The sequence below is a fragment of the Lissotriton helveticus genome, chromosome 11 (assembly GCF_964261635.1).
Source record: "Lissotriton helveticus chromosome 11, aLisHel1.1, whole genome shotgun sequence".
NCBI classification, from domain to species: domain Eukaryota; kingdom Metazoa; phylum Chordata; class Amphibia; order Caudata; family Salamandridae; genus Lissotriton; species Lissotriton helveticus.
This window is the reverse complement of record NC_136072.1, coordinates 9,411,510-9,435,034: the sequence shown is the minus strand read 5'-3', so window position 1 is coordinate 9,435,034 and position 23,525 is coordinate 9,411,510. Positions and strand designations below refer to the sequence as shown.

Here is a 23,525-nt window from a genome sequence, read left to right as displayed (position 1 = left end):
AAGGACGAATATTATGGATTTGGACCAGTTCAGTGTGTAACCGGACGCTTTCCCATGCTCATCGCACAGAGCCAACAGGGCAGGAACACCCTCATTGGGATTGGTCATGTAGATCAGCATGTCATCTGCATATAAGGATACTTTATCCTCCCACCCGTCCTCCCAGGCGATGCCCCGAAACAGTGGTGTTGCTCTGAGCAGAATAGCTAGTGGCTCCAGCACCAGCGCAAAGAGTAAGGGGGATAGTGGGCACCCCTGTCGGGTCCCTCGTCCCAGGGGGAAGGTCTGTGAAATGTGACCATTCGCCACCACCTGTGCCATGGGCGATCTATATAGCAGCCGTATCCATGCTATAAATTTCGGGCCGAAGCCCATACGAGCCAGGACCGCAAATAGATACTCCCATTCCACCAGGGCAAAGGCCATTTTGGCGTCTAGAGATGAAATGACTGCCTGTTCTGAGAGGAGATGTGCTCGCGCCAGGACTCCATGTACTCTCCGCAAATTCAGTGCCGTGCTTCTGTGCGGCATGAAACCTGATTGGTCGGGGTGTATTAGGGTCTGTAGATGCTTAATCAGGCGACTAGCCAGGAGTTTCGCTAGGATCTTTGCTTCCACGTTGAGCAAGGAGATAGGTCGGTACGAGGAGCATGCCGTCTGCGGTTTGTCTGGCTTAGGAATGGCGACTATCGTGGCTGTACGTTGGTCCAGAGGGAGTTCAGCCTTGTCTAAACTCTCCACATACATATCTAGCAGGGGTTTGCTCAACAGGGGAGCTGACGCTTTGTACCATTCCACGGGTATCCCGTTAGGTCCTAGCGCCTTTCCGGATCGCAACGACTGTATTGCCAATTGGATTTCATCTTCGGTTAAGTCAGTGTCCAGTTCCGGTTGCGCGTCCTGCAAAAGCCCTGGGACAGCAATGTGATCGAGCGACGCTAACGCCTCCCGTTCTGTGACAGCCTGAACCGGTGTGTATATTTCCTGATAATGTCGTGCCAGGGTGCGAACAATTTGCTCAGGGTGCGTCTGCAGCCGGCCATCCTGTGCGTATATTCTCTGAATACCTTTGTTACAGCCACTCCTTTTGTCTAACCATGCCAGCATCTTCCCGGCTTTATCGCCCAAGTCATATACCCTGTGTGCGGTGTTCGCCAAGTGTCCCTTGGTAACCGTTGTAAGATGGGCCAAGTGCTGTTGTTGACTGAGGTGTAGCGCATGTGCAGTGGCAGGGGTGGGGTCGAGCCATTTTTTTAGGGGGGAAAGAATAGAAGGTATAACCTGAGTTTGTGGGGTACAAACTACCCCATACATCCACTAAACTGTGATCTTCTAAAAAGTTATAAAGCACTTTAAAGACCCGTGGTTTACGTCCTGTATAGTTTGTAGGTCCTCTTGTAATTTCTTGAGGGGTTAAGTTAATGTCTCCACATACAATCAGGGGAGTTGCCCATGCCGCCAATTCTAAGTTCAAACCCTCCAAAGTCACTGTCTCATCTAAATTGGATCCATTGATGGAACATAATGTAATTTGGGAATCGCCCATCCCCAATTCTACTATGGCCAAACAGCCCCATTTGTCTATTAGACATCGTCCTGTTGTGCAGACATTCGGTTTAATTAATATCATAACTCCTCGGATCATTGATGACTGTTGGGAGGCGGCAATTAAAGAATACCCCAAATCAGCTGCTAGCTGTCTATTACTCCAGGGCAAATGTGTCTCCTGGAGACATACATCAGGTTGTATATGCCGAAGTTCTACGGCTATCCTCTTTCTTTTATTAACCTTATTGAGACCCGAGACATTTTAAAGAACATATTTTAATCCCCCGGAGCACCATATTAATGAATAAATAACATACACAACTGAAAATTAATTAGCTTTTTACCAGAAGCTTTCTGGTTGTTTGGAAGCATTTTATCGCTCCTCTCTCCTACTCAAACTGTGTTTTTACCCAATTTTCACCCCACCTCAGTGCCCCTACCCCCCCAACCCCCCCCCACCCCTGTTCCGCCCTGACTCTCCCCCTCCCCTTCATCGAGGCTTTAGGACTTATGGTCCTGTAGATATAAACCTTCCCGTATTCCCCTACCTTCTCTCACAGAATATACATTCAGGAAAAATCCCATACTATTACTATTTACACATTTAGGAGAAGCAAGGATCTTAGCAGTGCCCGCTACCTATTCCAGTGTAGCACAATAAACCTAAATGGAGTTCAAGAACTCTTTTGCAGGCACGTTACTTGTAAAAAACCGAGTGCGTTCCTGAAAATAACTTTTAGTTTGGCAGGGTTCAATAAGTAAGCTTGAGCCCCCTTGGCCTGAAATTGAGTAATCAGCTGACGGAGTTGCCAGCGGCTCTCCATTGTATAACGACAAAAATCAGGCGTAGCAAAAAACTCAAACCCTATCCCAACCCTTTTCTATGGGGACGTGCGAGCAAAAACACATCCTCTCTAGCAGAGAACCTATTGAAAGAGATCAAGAAAGATCTAGGCTTATCCTCAGCCTGACCTGCCCGGAGACTGATATTAAAAGGAAATCTGTGCGCTCTTCAATTTCCCTATCCCAGTCCCATTTAGTTAGTTCAGGAAAGGCCGTTTTAAAAAGTTCGACGATAAACTTGCGAGGGTCCTGTCCCTCTTTCCCTTCTGGAATCTGCATCAGTCTCAAGTTATTGCGTCGAGCCCGATTTTCAAAATCAGCTATTTTCCATTGTGTGTCTTCTTTAATGTTACGTAATGATTCCGTCATTGCCTTCTGTTGAGCCAGTACATCTTCCAAGTTTTAAATCCTCGTCTCTGCCTCGGTGAACCTTGAAGCGAAATCTGCCTGAGATTTAGCCAGACGCCGCACCGAATTCTGCAGCTTACGACATGAGTTCTGCACCCTTTGGCTCTCCTCTCGTGTCTCATCTCGGTGAGACGTAATGGACTGATATATCATTGCTAGAGTGATATCTTCATCAGTATATTTTTTTGCCCATAATTGAAGGGGTATAATTGATCCGTTTCTACACCCCCCCCTTATCCAAGACTGCATCACCTTTTTTCTGCACTGTATGAGGGCTATCATCAATAAAGTCCCCCGAGTCCTCCAAACAGATACTACTGTGGGCGCGATCGTCCGCCATATTCATCTGCCTAGAGTACTGCAATGCCAAATCTTCACAAGAAGAGGTAGAGTGCTCCGAAAGAGAATACAAATCCCCAGACTCACCATCCAGTATATATGCCTGTGTCTGTGCCTGTACTTGCACTTCCACTTGTTGTGCCTGTTGAGTCTGGGATTTAGCCCCTTGTTCTGCATCCTTTGAAATATTATCTTCATCGCCGGTGCCACTCAATATCTGAGGAGTACTCCCATCGTTCAAACACTCACTAACCCCCAAGCCTGGGGTGACCACTGGTGAAGTTACCTCAGCAGCAGCAACAAGTATTATGCCGCAGCAACTCGCTGCATTCAGTGGCATCCCCTCCTGCCCAGCTGACCCTTCAATTTCTGCTGCACAGGCATTCAGTCCTACTTGTTTCACTTCCTGGGCAGCGAGATCTTTTCGGCACGTAAGTAGTTTTTAAAGGTAATATCTTTCAAGCTTCATTTCTCTCCGTTCTGAATGGCGATCCCTACACCGCCAAACAAGATGATGGACGGAATGTTGCACAATGGCAAAACATTCACCCCCAGTCACAGATCTGGGTTTAATCCATCGTTATTTTGCTCACCAAGCCACCACAGTTCAGACATGGCCATATGCAAATCAGTCTTGGCACTGTCCCTCATGGGAACAGTCTATTGACATACCCTTCCCACATGTACTGGGGTGAATGTATGACATTGTTCTGCATTCTGTCCATCAACTGTTGTTTTGCATTTGTCACCCCGAGTGGGCTGGGTATGCTCAGACGCGAGTCCCGTGCTCTCCACACCACTGGAATCAAGCTATCCTGGCTGAAGACGGCTGATAGCCAGAAACCGGTCCTAGGATGCTTGATTCGGTCCAGGAAAGACATGGCTTGGCAGCTCGGGCTGGACTGTTCCCATGAGGCACAGGGTCAAGGCTGATTTGCATATGGCCATGTCAGAACTGGGGTGGTGTGGAGTGCAAAAAAACGATGGATTTAGGCCCAGATCTCTGTACTGGGGTGAATGTATGACATTGTTCTGCATTCTGTCCATCAACTGTTGTTTTAGCATGTGATCCCTGCACCTCCACCAGCTTCTTGTGAGGTCCGGCAGGAGCAGTGAGCTTACGTGTCCACTCGTGTGGCTGCCACCATTTGCCTGTTTCAAACACAAAGATTCTATAGGGAAATTTCACCAAGGTGCCAGGGTAAGTAAATGTAATACTCGCAGCACTGCACCCATGAGTTCAGGATTACAAAATGCAGCTTGAGGTCCCTGGGGAGGATCAATTCAATTCAATTGACATTATTCGGTGTGTATGAAACAACCACAAAAGTATGAATAAAACAAATTATGTTACAAATGATTAATATCCGATAAAAACATGTTGAATGGCGCTTGTCAAACAACATGGGGTCAAAGTTAATCACATCATAAGAAAACATAAAATATAAATTTAAAAAAGCAATACAGTTTCGTCAAATCACCAAGGGCTCAGCGCTATATTGGACCAATTATAATTTTACATGTATTAAGTGCATTTATAATAAAAAGCGCCACATTGAGACAGACCCAGGCATTAAGTTCAGAGAAATATTTTACTGCAGCAAGATGTGATCCATTGCCATATGCAAGCAGAAGTGGTTTTAAGTAATAACTTCTAAAACCAGAATAAAAGTCACAAAACAACATAGAGTGCCCAGTGCTCTGTTGACTCTGTCCATCGCAGGGGCAAGGGAACGCGTCCGAAGGACCGGTTTCATTGTGGGAAAGGCATCTAAATGATGGACAGTTCCCAGTCTGAATCTGACTAGGACACAACGGTGCATAAGATTAGGGATATGAATTAGAGAATCCTGACAGCCAGCTCTTAATGTAAGTGTTAAATAAAACATGACAGTTGATTTCCTACTTTCACTAGCAAGCTGGATTTCCTTCTTCTTATTATTCCTAAAAAAATCTGTAATGGACAACTTACTAAGTGATAAAACTTGTAGGGGGTTGTTCAGGACTGACATATTAAACAATTTACTATACACTGAATTAATATAACTTAGCCAGGGGATCGTCATGGCATTATCCAAGGTAAAAGGTCTTGTATAATTGCTTTTGGACCATATAGTGCCATAGCAAAATGGGGCGTGATGCAACTATGTCTGTGAGGTACTGGAGCCCTCCTTCTCTGAGTAATCTCCGATGAAGCGAAAATGGGCAGACTAAGAAGACGTTTGAGAGAACCTTTTTCCTTAGTCTGCAATGCTTTGCAACCGTAGTGCCCCACACACCAGCCCCATATCGCTGGGCTGCCTCCGGGTAACCATGCGCTCTACAAATGCTTATTCAATTCCATTCAATATGTTGCAGTGGATAAAACCCTTGCCTTATAAATTGCAGAAATCTCCTTGAAATCTGCCCAGGTATCTACCAGGAAGGTTCCTTAGATCCTGTGGGACCGGGCAGCTGGTGATTCCAAAGATAAAGAAGGCGAGAATGGGTGGTCACTCTTTTCGCTTTCTGGCAGCACAGAATTGGAACAAACTTCCTTTATCTGTGGTAAATAAATAAATAATACCTCTATTTTTGACTGGATATAACAATAACAGATAGCTCAAAAAATAAGAGTCAAGATTCGAGGTAGTAGGAGTTTGCAGGTTTAATACAGCATAAAGGACAGGAACAGGACAACCTGCACGGGCAAGATCTGGGATGGCTAGCTAGCACCCTTTAATAACAGTACACACGTATATATACTAAAACAATGGCATTACAGTACATACAGTAGGCGGAGCAGTGGGTGGGGTGCGTAGCAGTCGCGAAAGATAAGGTAGAAAGTGGGTGTATACATAGACATGTGATGTAAACGTAACAGAATATGTCATAAATGGGGCGGAAACATGGAGGGGGCTACCTAAGGAGCCGGGACCTCTAACCTAGTGGTGCGCGCAAACTGACAATGACGTGTTACTAGGAGAAGCTGGGGGCTATGACTTCTGCGCTAGGAGCAGAGACGAAAGTCTGGAGAGTCAGAGCGACATGTACCTAAACACTATCTAGTATCTGATGTTTAGAGAACATGTGGATAGAATCCAAAAGTTATCAGGGTAAAGGCTAACAGACACTAAGACCGATGCATGCATTATTCTACATGTAGTGTGTGTTGAGGAATATTAAATGACCATTAATACAGTATTTCTCTTACATGGAGACGTAAAGGCTAGACCATGACGGAAACTATTGATGCGATTCAGTAGCTAAGGAATGCAGAAAAGGAGGGCTGGACTGATAACTAGAATCATAACATACTCTTGGCAGACTGGCAGGCAGAGCCAGGCCGAGCCGGGCACTGTGAGGCAGGAAGTAAGTGAAGGGTCAGGGATACAGGTGGGGGCTGTATCGCTCCTCGGAGAGGGTTCAGGAGACAGGAGCTGAATCTGAGTCCGGGCCCTTTTGAGGCCTAGAAACGGGGACTTTACAATGAAATAACGTGCACACTGAGAAACGTGGCAACATAGCTTTACATATGCTTAATACTCGTAGCTTTCACGAGAACTAGAAACTGGCATACTAGAGATGGACACAACTGTAATTGCGTCTTTAATCGATCATGGGAATACATATGCATATTAATCATGCACACATAACATAAGATGGGGAACACGTAGGGACACAGAACATGGCAAAATTTACTTTTCCACATTCCCTCCTTGTCACTACGTTTCCATCAGGAAACATCAATATTCATGATACCATCTATCATTTCATACAGTATCATTTGCTCGTCTCGAATTGTCTTGGAACGGGATTTAGGACTGGACTTAGGACTAGGAATACAAGAGGTAGCACAAATGCCGCAAATCGCAGGGCCACATTGTATACAGAGGCAGCAACTGAATATGATCGCTACTGCAATACCTAGAAATGACAATACTTTCCATCCCCAGGCAGAAATTATACTCCAGAACCAACCGGACCATGTCCAGGTGCCTGGATTCTGGTGTAACTGATGGGCAATTTTATGAAGTCTGGTTATAGCTGAATAAACAGACGGCGCGTTATTAGGAATGAAAATGCAGCAACTAGATCCGATGACTCTACATGCTCCTCCTCTATCGGCCAGTATGACGTCAAGAACGAGACGATTTTGGAGCACGACAAATCTCATAGCAGATTGCTCTTCGGTTAAGTTACCTAGAGCAGAGGCAGTCTCATTCACTACTGCTTCGAGGGTTCTGGTTAACCTACGTATTAACTTACTATTCTGGACAGGTCCTATAAAGAAAAAGAAACCTCTATTGAAATCTGTATACTGTTCTAGAGCAGTTTCAGTATAATCGACAATTGGGGACTCGATCTCCCTTCTATGTCTAATGTGTACTAGATGTGTGTTTCTGTGATAATCAGATGGGGCTAGGAAAACTGGTGGCAGTAGGAAGGCAATGTAACAGGTTCCCTCCCAATCGAGGGGCAAACGAACATATGCGGTCTGACCACAAACAAAATAAGAATGACGTGAAGCTTTGAAAATAGATTTCCCACTGTCACTATACTTGACAATAGTAGTACAATCACTATGTCCTACATGTACGGAACCATTATTTCTAACACATAATTCGCCTTTGATTGGTAGTACTGAAATAGCAGGTAAGTCTGGAATAGGATCAGACTGAACATTCAGGACCATAAAATTCGAAGAATAATTACCCAAATTATAAACTTCATTTTCTAGATCTAACCCTGTTCTGTGGGGAAGACCTTGCTTGTCTGGAAAACATGTACTGTTCAGAAAGGACATATCTGTTGAGGATGACGTTAACATGGACCATGCTCCACACGAACCATTATGTGAAAACGGATAAGGAAACAGTGGCAGAACTCCCTTCGGTGTCTGAAAAGGGGGGAGTCGACCACACACCCAACAATTAGTGGCATTGCTGGTCTGGTGTGAGTAATGTAACATTCTAATAAATGAATTGTTGCGCATAGCAAGACGATAAGATAGTTCATGAGGAGGCAGATCACTAAACGTGTGCTCTACTGTAGCATTAGAAGACTTATTTACATGAGAAATTGGAAAACATAAATGAAATGCATAACTCGTGCAGCTAACCATCAGGCTGAAAAATAATATGAAACTTAAAAAAACGATACATCGGATTGAGTTTTGACTAACTCTCTCACTAAGGGGGTCTATTTCATACATGTCAGATACCTGTCTAACCGTTTCACCTAGGGGAGGACTTAGACAATTAAACTGGCTGACTTATTTTACTAGACCGGAGCTTCAACTTATACTCCTGCTGCGGAGTTTTCTCTAACAGGGAGGGCTTGGTATCAATGTCATTTGCGGGACAGTCCTTGGGAACAGTATCTTGGCAGTCTTTAAAATCTTGACAATCCTTGGAAATGTTTCTGGAAACAGTTTCTAGTCGGGATCCGTGAAATTTCTTGACATGCGACAAGTGTAGCCACCCCTTCCTGCCTTCCAACTTGACGGCAGTGCGGGTGGTTAAAAGGACCAACTTCGGCTCCTTCCAGCGAGGCTCCAGCGGACTTGAACGATCGAAATTCCGGACGAGAACCAAGCTTCCTGGAACGATTTCATGCGGTTTCACCTCGGTATTGTCTGGAAATGCAGCGGCAACCTGTGAACGACAAGAGTGTAGGGCAGACATCAAGGAAGCTAGGTAATCTGTCAGCATATTACTGGAAACATCTGTAATACTTCGGGGTCTAGGTGTACCCCACATATTGGGGGGCGGCCGAATACGACCTCGTACGGGGACAGACCTGATCTGGAATGTGCGACCATGCGCATATAGAACAGGGCAACTGGCAGGGCTACTAGCCAGTCTACACCTTTTTCTTGACACACTTTGGCAATACGGATTTTCAAGGTTTGATTAGGTCTCTCTACGAGACCGGCTGCTTCTGGATGGCGTACACAATGGAACTTCCACTGGTACCCTAACAAAAGAGAAACGTGTTTCATGAGTTCAGATGAGAATGGCTGGCCGTTATCAGAATACACGACCCTAGGGAGTCCATAGCGAGGGAAGTATTCACGAACCAACTGCTTGGCAGTGGTCGCGGCTGTGTAATCTGGGACTGGATATGCTTCTGTCCACCTGGACAAAGCGCATACAACTACAAGGACATACTTGAAACCTCGACATCGCTCCATCTGAATGTAATCCATCTGGAGGACTTCAAAAGGGTGGTCAGGGGGCTGGAATCCACCTTGTTCCACCGGGACACTTTTACCTGGATTGAACTGACAACATATCATACAGGTACGGACTTTCTGCTTGGCTGCAGCTCGTAAATGCTTGTTGAACCAAATGTTCTGGATACTGTCTAACATGGCTTTTTCTCCTAAATGTGCTGGACTATGTGCGGTATTGATAATGACTTGAACCATTGAGTCGGGGAGAAACCATGTGGCTTTTCCCTTCGTCAACCATCCTTGATCTGTCTGGACCCCTCCTTGTTCGGACCATTTCTTGATTTCTTCGGGGATAGCATGTGACTGGATATCTATGACATCTTGAGTGGGGTCCTTAACTGTCATACATGTAGTCGGATCTGGAGTGGATGTCGGTGTCTTGTTAACTGGTATGTCTGGTGTCTGTGCTGTAAGCTTGGCTGTTCGATCTGCTAGATCATTTCCTTGAGAAATAATGTCTGTGACTTTCGTATGTGCTTTGCACTTCATGATAGCGATAGCTGTCGGTAAATGTATTGCATCTAACAGAGCCTGAATAAGAAGACCATGCTGAATCTTGGTTCCATGAGAAGTCATGAAACCTCTCTCCTGCCAGAGCACTCCAAAGTCGTGTACAACTCCGAATGCGTAGCGTGAATCTGTGTAAATATTAACTTTCAGGTTCTTGGCGTGTATGCAGGCTTGAGTCAGAGCAACTAGCTCTGCTGCTTGAGCAGACAGAGTGTCAATACGGTGTGTTTCAATAACTTGAGTGTCAGTAGTCACTGCATACGCGGCTACTAGTTCTCCTGTACTTGTTCTCATACATGAACCATCCACATAAAGTGTCAGGTCGGGATCTGGTAATGGAATATCTGTCAGGTCTTGTCTTGGCTTGGTCATGGTGTTAACTACTTCCACACAGTCATGTGTGGCAGGATTTGAAGTAACTGACGGTAACAGTGTAGCAGGATTCAGAACATTGCAGCGTCTGATTTCTATGTGTGGCTGGAACAGTGTCAGTTCATAACCTGTCAAACGTGCAATTGTCAAATGCCGAGTCTGTGTTCGGTTTAAAAGAACTTCCACGGAGTGTGGAACTTGTACTGTTAGGGAATGTCCTAATACTATGGAATCACTTTGTCTGATAGCTAGTGCTGTGGCTGCAACTGACTTGAGGCACGCAGGCAGAGCCTGGGCTACTGGATCTAATGTGCTCGAAAAATAAGCACAAGGCTTGTATTGTCCTGCTTGATCTTGTGTAAGAACAGATAATGCTGTACCATCACGTTCTGTGACAAAAAGTGTAAAAGGCTTACTGTAGTTCGGTGTAGCTAGAACAGGAGCTTGACATAAAGCTTTCTTTAATTCATTGAAACTAAGTGTATGTTCAGATGTCTAAGGGAGGACAGTCGATACGGCTGCCTCCTGTGTCGTTAACTGTATCAGTGGCTTGGCTAGAAATGCATACTGAGGAATCCATTGTCTGCAATAAGAAGTAAGGCCGATAAAAGCACGTACCTCCTTCTGTGTCTTGGGCTGAGGAAGACTCGCTATTAACTGGATACGGTCAGGTGTCAACTGCCTACCCCACTTGGACAGTAAGTGGCCTAAGTAGATCACTTGCTGGACACAGAATTGAAGCTTTGAAGGGGACACCTTGTGCCCCATCTCGGCCAGGAAATACAGAACTGTAAGCGATGCTCGCTCGCAAGCACGTTCAGAACGGGCTGTGATCAGTAGATCATCGACATATTGGAGCAGGGCAGTGTCAGTTGGCATGTGAATGTTGTCTAGTTGTCTCTTAAGTGCTTGACTGTAAATACTAGGACTTTCTGTGAAACCTTGAGGAGCCCGTGTGAATTTATAGCTCCTTCCATTTAAACAAAAACCGAAAAGGTACTGGCTGTCTGGATGAATTGGAACACTGAAAAATGCGTTCTTGAGGTCGATTACAGTAAAAAATATTGCCTCAGAATCAATGGCTGTCAATAGGGATGAGATATCTGGGACAACTGGATACTGGGGGATAATACATTTATTGAGTTCTCGAAGGTCAATCACTAATCGATATACTGGGGGTGCATTTGGATCAGTACGTTTCATGACTGGAATGATAGGAGAATTACATACATTGGAGTCAGTTTCTACAACCACTTCTTGAGCAATGAGCTCGTCAATAATTTTGGATAAGGCTGCTACAGCCTCAGGTGGCAATCTGTACTGTCTGATTCGCGGTAACACTACACCTTGCTTGAGAGTCACACGATGGGGTGTGATTTGCATAAAACCAACATCAGTTGGACCTTGTGCCCATAGATGCTGGGGGACATTCAGTAATCTTGGATCAAAATCTCGTAAAACATAGTGACCCTTGAAGTCACGTAAAAACAAACGTATTCCTTCTGGGGAGCAGCAAATAACTGCACCTAATTCTTTCAGTGTCTTAATACCTAACACATTTTCTGGACATGACTTCGTAAGCAATAGATCAGTAGTGCGGGACAATGGACCTACTTCTAGAGTAACTGGCTTAGAAATCTCGTTAACTATTGGCTTTCCTGAAAATCCAAGGGAAACATTTCTAGAGCCTGAGAGCGGAGCCCCTGGAACCTCGGCGTGACTTATGGTAGTCCTACTTGCCCCTGTATCAATCAGAAACTTTCTGTCTTTCCCTAATACTTGACTGTGAACATAGGGACCCTCTTGATCTACAGGAATCTCGATGAGAGGCAAGCCTACCTCCCTCTCTAGGCTGTTTCATGAATATGCTTGATACTCTGGATACTCTGTCTGCACATACTGGTACATCTGCTGTGTAACATGCTGTGTTGCAGCAATAGGCTGCGGTGCTGGAACTGTCTGTTGTGCATTCTGTGGCTGAGAAGTCTGTGAAACTTGGTCTTGTCTAGGCGGACGTGGTCTTTCTTTAGTTTTACCAGTAGCTATATTATGTTTCAGAACTGCACACTCGTTTATAAAATGACCTGGCTGTTTACAATAATTGCATGTCCCTTTAACGGGAGCTGCAGGATGACTGGCTTGATTCGGACCCCTCTTCTGACTGTCTTGTGGAACAGATTGTGCAACTAGTACTTTCATTTTCGTGTCTTTCATACGTCTTCTCTCGTGTTCTTGCTCTTCTCTGATTCTATTCTGGTGATACTGGAGCATCTGTAACATCTGGGACGGAGTACTAGCTTGCCATGTACTTTCGACTTTCAAAACTCGATTCTTAACTTGTGGACTTGAATTCTCGACTAATTTAGTAACAAAAAGATGAGGGTATGACTCACTACTCGTCTTCAATCCACTGTTTATTATGAAACATTTTTCAAATCTAGAATAAAAATCACTAGTGTCTTCGTCTTGTTTCTGTTTACAGGCTGAGATTGCATCCCAGTCTTCCTTTTTAGTGGCTAATAACCTAGGCAAAACTTGTATTAATAATTCTGGTAATTCTTTACATTTCTCTCCAAGACCGGTACCTGGTACTCATATCTTATCTTCAGCTTCTAGAGCTGTCCAATCGATCTTTTTCTCTCCCACCTCCCAATCCTTTTCCTTGAGTTTTTCATATATCCCTGCGGGCAACAGGACTTTTAACATTTTAATAATATCTGGATACGTGTATTCTCCCATACGGAGCATGTCTTTTAATTCTCGGTGGAACCCTGCTGGATCTTTGTCGTGACAGGGAATTAATTTCTTCATTTCTAAGAGTTCCATCTTGGTAACTGGGGTGTAAACAAATACTCGTTGCATTTCACCACCCGCTGTCCTAACTGGGTGTACTTCTCGTAGCGGATGCTGTCTATCTATGTAAAACGGTTTACTTTCTGGAGGTGAGACATGAACAAAATGCGGGTTCAAAAACATACTATACTTGTGGCGCTGTTCTAGAATGACACTAATTAAATCGGTACCTAAACCTTTCCATCTATACTGGAGTAACTCGTTCAGGACATCATGTAACGGGCCTGGATCAGAATGTTGACCCTCATACAATGTAATGAGGTGCTGGATCATATACATACCCACCAGTCGCTGCTCGGCTGGGGGCAGTTTCAGAAACATTTGTGCCACTATTTCGTCTGGAAAAGTGGTAGAATCAGTAATCCATCGGACTGCTGATCGGGCTAGTTCTTGTTCATGCATAGTACTTAACTCACTATAACCGATTCGTGATTTCAGAATGTGATCGGTAGCTTGAAATACTTGTTCTAGAGAACCTTGTTCCGGTGCTGGATGATGAAAGACTTTCTTGTGTTCTAGGCGTAAATGTCGGTCTGGAAATCTAGATTTACCTACATACGCTATTCTGGGGGTATTCTCGTCCTCTACCTCTTCAGTAGAAGAGTCATTTTCTTTCTCGCTTACTTGTGCTTCTTGACGTTGTTCATGTAACCTTATTATTTCTTTACGAATTTTCTTGTACATATGCTCTATACTATTGAGTGTCTTGTGCTTACCCTCGGCTATATTATCACTCCACTTTGTCAGGATTCTCATTTCGGTCGGATCTTTAGTCGGGGAATCTTGTTCCCGTATTAAACAATTGATCAGAAACTTTAATAGCATAAACTGGGTCTCGGATTTCCTGAGAGACATGACTTCAGCAATACTTTCTGAATCTTGTCCTGTACGAATGAAACGATACATTCTGTCTAGATCTTCTTTCATATTCGGTAGGGTGACCAAATACTCGGACACCTGTCTTATACGTATGGAATATATAACCATACCATCCTCGCCTGGGACTGGATCATAACAGCATTCAGTAAGAGCTCGCCTGATTTCTGCAACGGACTTATATTTGGGCGTACGCTGTAACGCACGTTCATGTAACTCGACTGGTCCTAGACGTCTACTTGGCGGCGGGGTACCAGGAGGACCTCCTCCTGCGGCCCCTAAACTGGAATCGTCGACTGATACTCTTCGTGCTGGCAGAGTGGCTGATGTGGCGGGAATTTGTACTACGGGCTGGACCGGGGGTACCGTAACAGGTACTGCAACAGGTGCCCCGGTAACTGGAGGAGCAGGAATTACATTATTTACAGGAGCTGATGGAACAGGATTAGCATATTCTGGGACTGTGTCGTCCAAATAGGACGAGAGAAAAATATCAGCTGCGGTCGGTTTGTGACGTAGCTTGGTCGGAACTAAGGGTGGCGGAAAATGACTGGATGCTTCCGGGGTTGCTTTTGGCAAGCCCTCGGCAAGAAGAGGATACATACCCTTAATAAGGGCATTTCTCTGTCTGTCTGACTGTTCGGTTTTAACTCGTTCACCTATCTCGATTAGTTCCCTTTCTTGGGCTCTTTCTGTGGATTCCCTACTTAATTCTTACTTTCTGATTTCTTTTTCTGTTCTTTTATGAGATTCTTTGCGCCATAACTCGATGGCATCTTTCTGTGACTGTCTGGCTTTCTTTTTCCATAATACTTCTTCTACTCGCATGATGCACTCGGCATCCCACGTACCTGATACGGGCCATCTATACTTTTCTTCTAACTGTTTGGTGTACTCCACCCATAAATCTAGATATAATATGGCACTTATGCCATGCTTTTGATACATAAAATGACCTGGACTGTCCCTAGGCGGGACAGGAACTGCTTCTTCTAACAGACCTTTTCTAGTTCTTAACTGACGTAATTTGGAAAACAAAGGCATGACTGGGCTGGAGCCTAGACACTATACAATACACAATGAACACAATAATGACTTGAAAAACACCACTTTCATACCACGACATTGAAATACATGAATGACATTTAAAATAACAGTTCGGACAGAATACTACCTGGAATAATACATGAATTTCTCGAGAACAGAACGGACTAGAACAGAAACTAGATGCACTGCTAAAACAGTACGAGACTTACCGGTCTCATAAAGAGACACGTCAGGACCCGCATCCACCCAAGTGGACCCTTCGTGTTGGATCTGTGTACCCCAAACCCACGGACCAGAGACAATGCAATTGACCCTGTCTAGATACTACCCCAGCAACGGTACTCACCGGCAGCAAGAACGGAAGGCCTCGGACTGGACTGGACTGCTACGACGCCGGACGGACGAACTTCGGACTTCAGTTACGGGTGGGCCTCCGGATACCTCGGACCTTGGACTCTCGGCTTGGGCTCTGGTCAGGACTCGCCGCGTTCCTCCACCGCCTCGTCTGGATGCTGGACCGCAACCTCCGTCTCCTCCGTGGGCCTGAGGGATACTTGAAGCAGAAATATCTGCACGTGCACGGTATGGTTCCGTCACGGCTGCAGAGGATCAGGGGGCCTGCGTGGCTTCTCCGGCGCGTGGGGAAAGGGCAAGTCCCTATTCGGGCGCCATTATGTGGTAAATAAATAAATAATACCTCTATTTTTGACTGGATATAACAATAACAGATAGCTCAAAAAATAAGAGTCAAGATTCGAGGTAGTAGGAGTTTGCAGGTTTAATACAGCATAAAGGACAGGAACAGGACAACCTGCACGGGCAAGATCTGGGATGGCTAGCTAGCACCCTTTAATAACAGTACACACGTATATATACTAAAACAATGGCATTACAGTACATACAGTAGGCGGAGCAGTGGGTGGGGTGCGTAGCAGTCGCGAAAGATAAGGTAGAAAGTGGGTGTATACATAGACATGTGATGTAAACGTAACAGAATATGTCATAAATGGGGCGGAAACATGGAGGGGGCTACCTAAGGAGCCGGGACCTCTAACCTAGTGGTGCGCGCAAACTGACAATGACGTGTTACTAGGAGAAGCTGGGGGCTATGACTTCTGCGCTAGGAGCAGAGACGAAAGTCTGGAGAGTCAGAGCGACATGTACCTAAACACTATCTAGTATCTGATGTTTAGAGAACATGTTGATAGAATCCAAAAGTTATCAGGGTAACGGCTAACAGACACTAAGACCGATGCATGCATTATTCTACATGTAGTGTGTGTTGAGGAATATTAAATGACCATTAATACAGTATTTCTCTTACATGGAGACGTAAAGGCTAGACCATGACGGAAACTATTGATGCGATTCAGTAGCTAAGGAATGCAGAGAAGGAGGGCTCGACTGATAACTAGAATCATAACATACTCTTGGCAGACTGGCAGGCAGAGCCAGGCCGAGCCGGGCACTGTGAGGCAGGAAGTAAGTGAAGGGTCAGGGATACAGGTGGGGGCTGTATCGCTCCTCGGAGAGGGTTCAGGAGACAGGAGCTGAATCTGAGTCCGGGCCCTTTTGAGGCCTAGAAACGGGGACTTTACAATGAAATAACGTGCACACTGAGAAACGTGGCAACATAGCTTTACATAGGCTTAATACTCGTAGCTTTCACGAGAACTAGAAACTGGCATACTAGAGATGGACACAACTGTAATTGCGTCTTTAATCGATCATGGGAATACATATGCATATTAATCATGCACACATAACATAAGATGGGGAACACGTAGGGACACAGAACATGGCAAAATTTACTTTTCCACATATCTCTCAGGCTAGAAAGGTCGTAACCTAGTTTTAGGAAACTACTTAAAACATACTTGTTCACTGCTTAGCTTTCGATCTGCTGGCTTTTCGGTCCACTGCTCTTCCTCTCACCCAGCGCGGGGACACGCCGAGATGGCGTAACCAGGCGCTTTATAAATTTCCTTTATTTATATTTATTTGACTGGATTAGAACCCAGCTTGGCTGAGAATCTGAAAATACCATGGGTACTTCTGTCCATTTTGCTGCTGACATTGGTAATTTCACAAGTCCATGAACCGTTACCAGAAAAAGTGATGCCCAGGTAGCAGAATGATTCGACATAAGTCACTGGTGACTTGTCCATAAAAAAGGTTTTACGCTTTATAACCCTTGGTCCGCATACCAATGCATAGGTTTTACTTTTATTAATAACCAATTTCCGGGCGGCAATAAAGTCCCTAAAAGCATCCATTAAATGTTGCAACCCCACAGGGGTCCTGGCCAGCAGGACCGTATCATCTGCGTAAAATAGTACCGGGTGGGGCGCCCGACCACTTGGGGGACAGTGGTATAGACTGTAAGATCTGGCCCGCCCTATTAATGAAGAAAATAAGAGGGGCTAATACACAGCCTTGCCTAATGCCGCGCTTGACTGAAAAAATATAATGGTGGATTCCCCACAGGGTCCATAACGTACTTTGCGCTCGAAGTTCTCGTATAGTCGAGCCAGGAAACAGATAATTGGCCTGGGTGCTCCCATATCGAGCAAAGTGGTCAAAAGAATGGAATGATCTACTAGATTAAACGCACTACTCAAATCGGCGAAACAGATAAATAATCTTTCACCTTTGGCACGGGTGTACTTGCCTATAAGCAGATTCACGCATTGCTCGATGGTCCTCAGGCCTTTCCTAAAACCCAACTGGGCCGGTGGAAGTATTGAGCAGTCCCAAGCCCATTTTTCTAGTCTTTTAAGCAGGACTTTGCTCATCACTTTTACCGATGAATCTAGCAATGAAATCGGCCTGTAATTTGTGGGATCGGATCTGTTGCCCTTCTTGTCGATGGGGATTATAATAGATGCACCCCATGTAGGGGGAATTATTGTCCCCGCAGCCATTTAAAAACTCTGGTTTAAATTGGCAACCATACAACAACATTGTTCTTAAATAAATCTACTGGAACTCCATCTGGGCCTGGGGCTTTGCCCCCTTTACTTTCCTTCAGTGCCCATACCACTTCCTGTGTTGTAATATCCAAGGGTAAAGGGGGCCGTATCAGCTGCTCCATGTTTGCAGTGGATGTCACTCCTACTATTGTAGGATTAAAAATACGAGTAAAATGGGTGACCCAAGCCTCACAAGTATCATGAGACAACGATTCGGGGAAGGAATCATCCTTTAAAAAAGATGAATCAACAGTGTCCCAAAATAATTTGCTATTACCTGTATGTGTTGATTGGGACAGTTTCGACCAGGCCACTTCTTGCTGTTATTTTTGTTTTTTCCTTGCTAGAAGTACCTCTCGGTGTTTAGATCTAAGGGATTTAATCAATAAACTGTCCCTGGGTAGTTTATTGAGGGCCAGCTGTAGGTCCCTAGTCGCGGTGGTACATGAATGGTCGAACCATCCTTTGCGTTTAGAATAGCCTGTTTTATTAGGGAGAGTCAGGAGGGCATCTATTATGTTAATAATGCCAATAAAATGATCAAATATATGATTGGGGGAAACACGTCTTCTAGACATTACATGATGTAATTTAAACCTTTAGCACAAATATCAGGGGTAAATTGTGTCTGGTCCACTCCCTTCAACTTAATGAGTCACATTACATCTAACTGGTACAATATCAGTAGGACCACTAGAAGATGTCGCACTATGCCTGCCCCAGAAGACGACAAACAAGATTATACGTTTGTGATCACTGAGACCCGGGGAGACTACCCGTGGTGAGGTGCACCACTTGCATGCATTGGCAGATATTAAGAAATGGTCAATAATGGAGGCTGAATTCCTCCCTATAAAGTTTGGGATAAGATTCCCCTTATTATCTCGGGCACTCTCTAATAAATGTAAATCAAACTTAGATATCAGAGAATTTAATTGTTTGTCATAGTCACAATGGTTGAAATGCAAATCGCCATTCCCGGCCTCATCAGTCACCCCACATACCCGTGTAGACGAATGTGGGCATGTGTGAATGTTCAAATCTCCAGCCCATATCAATATAAAACTACTAGTAATGGACTTGAGTAGGGTCTCCAATCCCCCATCAAGATCTAAAACAACCTTGCCCTGGGTATTGTTAAAAATATTATTATAAAAATGAACCAAAACAATATCCCGCCCGCTCCTAAAAGTGAGCCATAAAATAGGTGAGTGTGGGGGGCCAATGGATATTTTCATCAACAACCTTACTGGTAGTTTATTCGATATAAGGAACATGACCACCCCCCCCCCTTCGCTCTTCCTACTGGCGATGACTCAGCCTCCAGCCAATAGGATGTAAAACCCATAAAGAAAATTGGCTTGGTGCACCATGTTTCTTGGATACATAATATATCCAAGTCATTAATAAACTCTGATCACCGTGGGTTACCCTGTTTTTTCGCTAACCCCCCTACGTTCCAGGGAGCAATTCCATAGCCACCATCCATCCCAGAACCACTACTACTCGATTGGAGTTGAATGGGTGTAGCAACTGTTGGGTGTGTAGGAACCACTTCAGTATCATGAAGCGATGGAGGGGTTACAGGTGCAATACTGCGACCAACATCCATCCCATGGCCACTACTACTATGTAGTAATAAATTAGGTGTGGCAGTTCTGTGTAGGGCCTGCCGTATTGTCACAAGAGACCGAGGAAGCGATTGGTGATATAGGAATAAAATCTAGATAGTCCAAAGGTCCCATATATGTATAATTGTCCCTTCCTTCATGAAGGTGATTCCTTGTCTCAAGTCAATCAATATCCTGGATATCAATCAGTCCCTCAAACCTATTAGATACCACCAAAGGTTGGAATGAGGATGTACTAATGCAGGGTTGTTGTCTGTTGGGCTGAATCTGCTCATCTCGGGGGCACAGGGTCTAAAATGCCTGTAGAAATAACCTAGGGGCTGAGGTGACCTATTGCAGTCAAATTGAAGATGACGTGCCTCTCCCAAAAGGACACCCGCAGAGCACCTGGGTTCCCTGAAATGAATTATAATGCAGTCCCGCATCATTTTTCCTCAAGGATCCAATCCAGTGCACTCGTCTAACAAACCGAATGTCATCGGCGTCCCTTACGGAGAAGCGACAATTCATGCTCAGCCAATGAATCACTCTGTTCTTAAGTGAGTCGTAAGTTTCTTTTTGACCTGGGCATAAAGGAGGGACCTTAACTAGAACGGCCACTTAGGGAACACATTCCCGTGTAAATTAATGGGGGCACACATATCTACGACACTGGAATGGTGTTACTGGTCTCTCCTAACAGTGGGGCTTGTGCAATATCATCAAGTGTTGAGTACTTGTTGTTCTCAATAGGTACCCGACACTGTAACAATGTGTTTGGTCTGGATACAACCGGTCGCGTACGATCCCTAATTAACTTTGGGGGGAAAGCGCCTGTGACCTGTAACTTCTTTGACATAGTGTTTGGTTGCACTTTCTTATCCTTCAGTACTGTTATTGGTGTATTTGGGGTTACAGTTGGTACTAATGCCCTATTCAGCCCCTCCTTAGATTGTCCTATTGAAAGTGTAAGGTGGTGTGTTCTAATCTTGGTTACCTCAACAGACAAGGCCTCTAACTTCTCTACAATCAGTGCTAACAACGCTTCTAGTCTGGAAGTAATCCCAGTTATTAATAATACCCATTGTGAATCCCCCAAATTTCCTGGAATAGACCCAGCCTCGATACAAGAGGGGGCTGAAGTCTTAAGTGTGCTTAGCCCTTAAGAAACTTTTGGCACAACCGAGGCCTTTTTACATTTCCTTTTCCTTTTGGGAGTAGGTGGGCTGAGAGAAGCATTACTGGGAGATATTATCTCGTTACTTAGTGGGATGGCCATGTTATCGACAACCTCTCGGCTGTGGTCTTCCTTAGTCGCACTCTCATTTGCTGGGGGTATTGCTATTATATTGTTTGCCGACTCAGTAGTCCCACACTCAGACCCTCCACCAATGGAGAGGCGATGGTCGACAAGACCTATCTCCTTAAAGATCACATTTTCTGCCCGCACTAAATAAGTCAATGGCTGACCAGCCAGTGTCACATACTGATGGATTATTTGCTGCTTTGCGTTTACCCATGGCCTACTGGATAACTAGGCGCCCATACCAATCTGTACTGGGAAAGGTGTATATACACGCAGTAGCTGGTGGCCAAATGTCTGGCAGAGATAAGTCCAGGTTGATGAACAACAGAAGGCACGTCGCTCTTGTTGACTTATGGGTCAACAATTAAACAATTTAACCCGTACTATGTTCATGGTCCTGCGTACCCAAAACTAAAGGCAATCAGAATAAAGACAGTACCTTTGGATAAATGTCAGAGAGGGGGGGCCCAGCCCGGCCTTCTCCGGTCAGTATCGGGCAAGGACAGGCCTGCCCTTGGCCCGGGCTTAGCCCGGGCATGTCCCAAGCAGCGGGGTCACTGCAGCCCTTAAAAGCGCATTCCAGGCTCCTCCCTCCTGGGAGAGAACAGACTTGTGGGGCTAGTAGTCTCCCACCCCCCCACCGGACCAGCAGGAAGAAGAAAATAGCGTCCCCTGATGAGTATCCAATTCAGGGCAGTCTAATGGCATCGGCAGCAATACAGGGCAGATTCGCGATTAGGGAATCTCCGTCAAATGAGGAAGGAATATTTTTCCATGTTATAATTTTCAGGATTTATAACGTTAGAGTACATTCTCACTGATATGACTCATATCATAATAATGTCACAAAACTCAGTAGATTGGATAAGAGATGTTTTCAATGCGAATTTTAAGAAAAACAAATTAAATTGCTTGTTTATTAAAGGAAATTCTGAATGTGAGCACTTATGTTTGCTCTTACCTGTTTCTCAAAGCAATTCTCTATCATGTAGTATATTTTTTTTTATCAAGTTTGCAGGGACAAGATATGTTCGAGGGAGGATGATATTGATTAGGATTTCCCTTTCCATTAATTATCTGCAAATTAGAATCTGGCTCATATCAAAATTGGAAATAGACCCATTACACTACTTGCTCAACCATTTAATAATACTTATAAAAAGAGTGTGTAAACTGAGTGATGTAGAATGTAATTTCAGTAGAGAATGTAATGAAATTAGAGTAAACAGTTGAAATGCTACAGAAGTGAGAAAGATTCAATGGCTAAAAGAAATTGAGTAGAGATTTGGAAATTCGAAAATGCACCCAAGACTTAAAATTAATCAAAAGAAGAAAGGAGTGATTTGAATGATGTGTGAGAAATATAATGATTGGGAGGTTCAGAAATGATTGGAATGAGCGAGTGTATTTATAGTTAGCATACATTATATGATTGGTAATGACCCTACATTTAGGGGCACTGATCATGTCTATGGTAAAAGAGTTTGAGCCTGATTCAGAAAGGGACTCCGTACTCGTAGCAGAGGTCCCGCAATTGTGGGGGAGTATCCGCACTTAGGGCGGGTTCTCCGCAGTGTGAATTCTCATCGCAGAGACTCTGCTCGGAGTGCAGAGACTCCTCCGTGGCTGCGGGGCTCCCGCCATGAGTGAGGAGGCCCCTTGTGAATAAGGCTCTTTATTTTAAGATATCCATTCTTGATATGTTGCATGAGTATTTCAGAGAGTGTATCATGTGAGTCAAATGAAAGAAATGGATTTAATGAGTCTCAGTGTGACTCATGGTTTTGGTCATTTGTTAATGGCTATATTTGGTATTTAGCAAGTTGTCTACATTGGTAGAATGCATGCCTGCTAACACTGCATGTGTCTTACCTAAAATTAATGAATAATATATATATTTGACAAACGGAGTAACACTTGACTGGGCGTGGGGGCCAATAGTATCCAAAAAACACAAAACCTCCACAGGCGCAGAGTAAAGTCCTGCGCACTCCCAACAGCTGAATATTTCAACATCGAAGAGTCTTGATCACATGTGATTAAAACACTTTGGTGTTGAGTGTTGCTGCTCAATAACACTTATCTGAAGCATTCAACTGCTGGGAATGTGTGTGGCTTTACTTCATGACTATGGAGGTTTTGGGCTATCTATCTCTATATCCACCTTTCAATCAGACAGGAGGTGTACAGTGGGTGGGTGGGCAGTCAGCGTACATACTTTTTGCCAGAGCCGTTTCCTTTCCCATCCAAGAAGGGTCTGGCTTTTCTTGTGCTATTTTTGGTACAGAGAAATCGCTTCAGGTGGCTTGTGGTCATCCAATGCTATGTTTCTTTTTTTTAACAGCTCTGTTTGGCCCTTCTTGCCTCTAATATGCACTTAAATATATATGGCACCAAGTTCAGAAACTAAAATGCACCTTCTGAGACTGCAAATCCACAGGCTTAACCATAAATTGGGCCTATATTAAAGTGGGTCATTCATTGTGAAGGATGTGGGACCTTCACAAGAAAAGAATTTGCAATCTTCGGTCTACTGGGAACCAATCACCCTGTTGTAGCACTTAACTCTCTCTTGGTAGCAAGGCAGAGCAGTCCAAGGCCTAGTCAGGGGAGGCGGTGCAGAT

At 44.5% G+C, this 23,525-nt stretch overlaps 1 protein-coding gene and 1 long non-coding RNA gene across 2 annotated transcripts in view; one reads left to right on the top strand and one right to left on the bottom strand.

Moving 5' to 3' along the window:
* The window catches only part of LOC144792837 (putative cation-transporting ATPase 13A4), a 289,798-nt gene that overhangs the window by 61,202 nt on the left and 205,071 nt on the right, over positions 1–23,525 (top strand). The gene's annotated exons all lie outside the window — the stretch shown is intronic.
* Positions 1–23,525, bottom strand: part of LOC144792839 (uncharacterized) — a 202,801-nt gene that overhangs the window by 47,127 nt on the left and 132,149 nt on the right. The gene's annotated exons all lie outside the window — the stretch shown is intronic.